Below are 5,940 nucleotides of genomic sequence, written 5' to 3'. Positions count from 1 at the left end.
AGAAGGTCCAAAATGATTGGAGGCCAGGGTCTGCTGCACAGTTCTTGCACACACAAATACACGGACAGGCATGCACATAACTGCTTGCACATAAAAATGCTTGTTCATACTCCAAGTACATTCTGATGTACTCTGACCACACATACCCCTACCCACACCCACTTTCTTGGCTTCTCTCCCTCACACTAACCCCTTTCCTTCCTACAGTCAGGTTTTCTCTCCTCTAACAGCTATTCCCCCCCTTCACTATTTCCTACCTTAACCCCTTTCCTTAATTCCATGCCCAGCCTATCCTTCAATGCACCCCTCCAGGAATCAGCAATCATGGTCCTGAGGAAGGTAAAAGGCAGCAGTTGCAGAGTGGCCTCACCCTGGCAATTGACATTGGATGTTCCTGTGGTGGGGAACAGGAGGATGGTAGAAAGGGAGAGCTGGGGTTTGGAGAGGGAGCAGAGTGAAGGGGGAAGGAGTTGAGAGGAAGGGAAATGCAATGAAGGGGAAAGAGTTGAGTTGGAGGAGAGACTGAGGGACAGAAGAGGGTATGCTTATACTTAATGTACACTAAAGCAGAGAATTATTTCAAGTAAAAAAAAAATCAAGACATTATCAACACCACAAAATGCAATTCATTTTAGGTTTTCCTTTTCTAGTAATCCACTATAATGCAATAAAATTCTTTTTTTTTGTTCAAGGCAATTAAATTCCTGTTCTGTGTAGGAATGTGACAGGCCAACAGGAATTGTTTTATCAAAAAATACTTAACCCATGATAGTGGGACAAAATCATTAAGGGCACTGAGTGTAAAAGAATGAGTTGGACATGAGTTGCAATTTTAATACAAGGGATTAGGACTCCTGTATAAATGTCAGATAGTTTGGTTGGATGGCTTCTTCATGTTGTAATGTTAATTTAATTCTAAGTAACTCATGGGCAAAGTAATGGAATGATGTATCGTCAGAGGTTACTACAGTTAAAATAAACTTGCAGTCTCCCAAATCCACATCATTGTGGGCACAGCAGCAATTCAGCTGCATAATATTAGTTGAGGTTTACCTAGTAATATGTTCTAATCCATGATTTTATTATTGGATAAAGATCTCACAATTTATACTTAAAACATCACCAGTAAATTTCTACTGTAAAGACATTGGGATAGGATTTAACCACTTTTGCCTAATCTGCTGAAAGGTGACTGAAAAGCTAACCTGTATCTATGTTCCCAAATGGTTAGTTTAGGGCCTTAGCAAGTCAGGAGGAAATGGCTGATCTCTTTCTCCATCCCAGCTTTGCCTGCCTGCCTGCCTAAGCCTCACATCTCCTAATGCCCCTGGATAGTAAAAATCTATTCCTTTTACACATGATCTATGCTTTGTAGAAGAGAATGCAATTCAAGGATCATCCTTGGTGCTTAACATCTGTGTGAATATTATGCCTAAGATTTTAAGATTATGGGCTTCCCCTAGTTGTAGAAGCATTTCTATAACTACATTCTGGTGTCTTCCTGTAAGAGAAACATTTCCAACTAAACTATGGATTCCTTAAAGTTCAAGCCCTCAATCTTTTTGATATTGATATTTATTTATTTATTAGTCACAAGTACATCGAAACACAGTGAAATACATCTTTTTGCATTATTTGAGAATTGCCCTGGGGGCAGCCCGCAAGTGTCGCCACTCTTCCGGTGCCAACATAGCATGCCCACAACTCCTAACCTGTATGTTTTTAATTTGTTTTCACAATCTGGGCATTACAGGTAAGGTCAATGTTCATTGTCCATTGCTAATTGACTTCGAGAAGATGGCATTGACACACTTTGAACCACTGCTGTTCTTTAAATGATGATATTCCCCTAAACCTTGCATATTCAAAAGACTGCAAATTTCATTTTGGTACAAAGCACTGGACTCCTTTAAAGCTAATTATCCTTTTGAAGAGGATCTGCCCCAGGTTTTACCTGTTGCAATCCTGCCCAGTCATTTAATCTATCAATGTACATAATATTATGCTCTTACCTACACTCTTTACTCCAGCACCATTTTTCATACACTTGGCTTTATGCTTAAGTAAGTCATTCCTAAATACAATTAATTATTGAGGGTCCGGCACAGATCCTGTTTGGACACCACTTGTTGCTGCCTTCCACTTTGAGTACATACTCATGATCTTTCAGTTCCACAATCCAACTGTAACCTATTACTAGCTCTGTGTGTGTGTGTGTATGGTAAATTCTGTCTGAACTTAAACATTTTAAACCACGATCATAAATCACTTCAGGTGCCTTGATCAATCAAAGGCTAAATTGATTTATTACTGCTGCATGTACTGAGGTACAGTGAAAGGCTTGCATACTGTCCATACACATCAACTCATTACAACAGTGCTTTGAGGTAGTACAAGGTAAAATAACAGAATGCAGAATAAAGTGTTAGTTACAGAGGAAGTGCAGTGCAGGTAGACAATAAGGTGCAAGGCCATAACGAGGTGGATTGTGAGGTCAAGAGTCCTTCTTATCATAACAGAGGACCATTCAATAGTCTTATAACATTGGGATAGAAGCTGTCCTTGAGCCTGGTGGTACGTGCTTTCAAGCTTTTGTATCTTCTGTCCGACGGGAGGGGGGAGAAGAGAAAATGTCGAGGGTGGGTGGGGTCTTTAATTATGTTGGCTGCTTTACCGAGGCAGCAGGAACTGTAGATGGAGTCCATGGAGGGGAGGCTGGTTTCTGTGATGTGCTGAGCTGTGTCCACAACTCTCTGCAGTTTCTTGCATCACGGGCAGAGCAGTTGCCATACCAAGCTGTGATGCATCCAGATAGGATATTTTCTATGGTGTCTCAATAAAAATTGGTGACGGTCAAATGGGACATGCCAAATTTCTTTAGTCTCCTGAGGAAGTAGAGGTGCTGGTGAGCTTTCTTGGCTGTGGCATCTACGTGGTTGAATCAGGACAGGCTATTAGTGATGTTCACTCCTAGGAACTTGAAGCTCTCAATCCTCTCGACCTCTGCACCATTGATGTAAGCAGGAGCATGTGCACTGCCCCCCTTCCTGAAGTCAATGACCAGCTCCTTTGTTTTGCTGACATTGAGGAAAGGTTGTTGTCATCTCTCTATTTCCTTCCTGTACTCTGACTCATCATTATTTGTGATACAGCCCACTACAGTGGTATCATCCACAAACTTGTAGATGGAGTTAGAGCAGAATCTGGCCAGAGTCGGGAGTGTATAGGGAGTAGAGCAGGGGGCTGAGGAGGCAGTCTTGTGTTGAGAATAATCATGGCAGAGTTGTTGCTGCCTAGCCTTAGTGATTGTAGTCTGTTGATCAGGAAGTCAAGGATCCAGCTGCAAAGGGAGGTGTTGAGTCCCAGGTCGATGAGTTTGCTTGGAACTATAATATTGAAAACAGGGCTGTAGTCAATAAACAATAGTCTAATGTAGGTGTCGTTATTGTCCAGATGCTATTGATGAGTGTAGGGCCTGGGAGATGGCATCCACCATAGATCTGTTTTGGCAGTAGGCGAATTACAGTGGGTCGAGGTTGTCTGGGAGGCTGGAGTTAATGCATTCCATGAATCAGCCACTCGAAGCACTTCATGATGGTGGATGTCAGAGCCACCGAGTGGTAGTCATTAAGGCACGTTACCTTGTTTTAATTTGGTTGCATTGCTTACCTTTTGAAATATTCTTTGAAAAATCACAAATGGTACACATTATTTCAGCACATAAGAATTTCTTTCAAGAAAGAATATTGAACAGATAACGATGTAGAAAGGTTCAATTTATGGTCCTATCAACTGCAAGGCTGTCTGGGTTCTTATCTATTTGTTCAAATATTCTCAGACAAAACCTTGATTAATTCCCGTTCCCTAGAATTGCCATTCTTGCTCAATGCATATAAAGAAATTAATCTGACAGTTTAATAACCTGAAGCATCACTGTATTGACATAAATTAGCACCATAATTCAGCCATAAATAATTAGCAGTCTCTTAAGTTTTAATATATGCTCTATTTATGCAGAGGAGTGTGCTTTCTTTCCCAAAGGTCAAGAACGGGATGAAACAAGGACGATTATCTTGGGTTTTGAAGTATAATATTCAATTAATCTAACTACATAAGATGAATGAAAGATTTCAAACACCATCCCTCAAGTTTCAAAGCGAGTTGGCATGTATACCATTGTGGCTGATTTGCCATCCTTTTTGCCAACATACCAACAATACCCCAACATTTGAAAATAAAACCTCTGACTTACAAGCCAAGATTTCTTTGCAACCTTCAGAATTGATTCTGGGATTTTATTAACAGGAGGTACTTTTTAAATATTCCATCCATGGAAGAGCTGGATCTGCAACAAGGCCATGATGGTTTCAGTCCAGTGAATTCAAACAAAAATAATGACTTGGTTGAAATTTTCTTGTACTTCAGTCATAAACATCCACATAACAGCAATGGCTGGATGTAAATCTGCAAACGATCAGGATAATTTCCTATTTAAATTTTCCATCTTCAATTTGTTTTCAACCCTACCAGTTGAAAGCCTTGTGTTATTTGTAGAATCTCTTAATAGACCTGCTAAATGTGATAAGTATGTCTGCACCATACATTGCCAAGCCACAGAATCAGATGATTTTAAGTGCAGAAGGCCACTTCTACCATTACACTCAAAAACAATACATTTAGGACCATTTCCCTGTCCTTTGCTCACATTGTCTTATATTTATCTCTTCAAGTATTCATCTACTTGCTTTAAAAATTATAAATAAAAAAAGGCCTACTTGGCCTAACTGTTCCCCGCTCCCCATAATGTATACCCTTCTTCATCCATCAGTAGATTTTACTAATTTCATGAGCTTTCAAGCTTTCCCTCAGCCACTCGTGTGCAAACGTGCTATCCAGGACAGAGAGCAATCAACACTCACACTCCTCGACCATGACTCTCTTCCTGGCATGAGTAGCCTTAATTTCATCCCATTGCAGTCTATCTGGTTTAGACGCTGCCACCTTGACCAACAAGTCAAAATGGCCATTGCCAACAAAAAAAAGGCCTCAAAAGCAGATGGTATCCATGCTTAAGTTCCAAAATTTGTTGTGGATTTGTGACGTAACTGCATCACCACCATCACCTACTTCTGGGAAAGGAAGACCATACCAGCAGAGTTTAGAAATTGTGAACCTCTTCAAGAAAACATGCAAATCTGACTGCACAATGAAGGGGTCTCCCTGCTGTTGCTGCAGAGAAAGTCATTACTAGAGTCATTCTCACTGCATTCCTCCAGTGGTTGAAGTGCTGCTTCCTGAATCAAAGTGTGGATTCTGTCTATCTGGAGCACTGTGGACTTAATCACTGTACACCATCTCCAAGAGAAATGCAGGGAGCGGCACCAATCACTTTACATGGTCTTCTTCAAAATGGTTTTATGTTTAACATTCACAGATCAGAAGTCTTCTACCCCACTGTGCACTTCCCTCCAAGAATGAAGGTCCATGACCAGACCCAGGAAAATGTGGACCACTACCTGTATGTCAGGAGCCATGGCTCAGTGAAGGCAGATGTCACTGATGAAATTCACCATCACCTTCATGAACAAGCAGCCTTGGAAAAGGGTATTTGAAAATCAACCTCAAACCTAGCACAGAACCCATGGTTTACTGGGCCCTGCTCTCCTGTTTCTGAGACCTGGACTACCTACAGGAGCCATCTCAAAGCACTGGAGAGATAACACCAATGCAGCTCCTGGAATATCCTCCAAATCCATTGACAGGACAATGGGCCAACATCCACATGATTGAGGCCCTAAGTGGACTCAGTAGGCTCTGTTGGGCAGGCCACTTCAATCATGTGCTTGACACCTGTTATGAAACAGGTTCGAGGTCTCGAAAGACAAGGACTCTGAACACAGTCTTAGAGTTAAGTGATTTATTTACAAAGACAAACGTGGG

This window comes from Pristis pectinata, chromosome 2 (genome assembly GCF_009764475.1).
Source record: "Pristis pectinata isolate sPriPec2 chromosome 2, sPriPec2.1.pri, whole genome shotgun sequence".
Taxonomy (NCBI): domain Eukaryota; kingdom Metazoa; phylum Chordata; class Chondrichthyes; order Rhinopristiformes; family Pristidae; genus Pristis; species Pristis pectinata.
The sequence above is the reverse complement of the archived record's forward strand: the minus strand, read 5'-3'. Positions refer to the sequence as shown.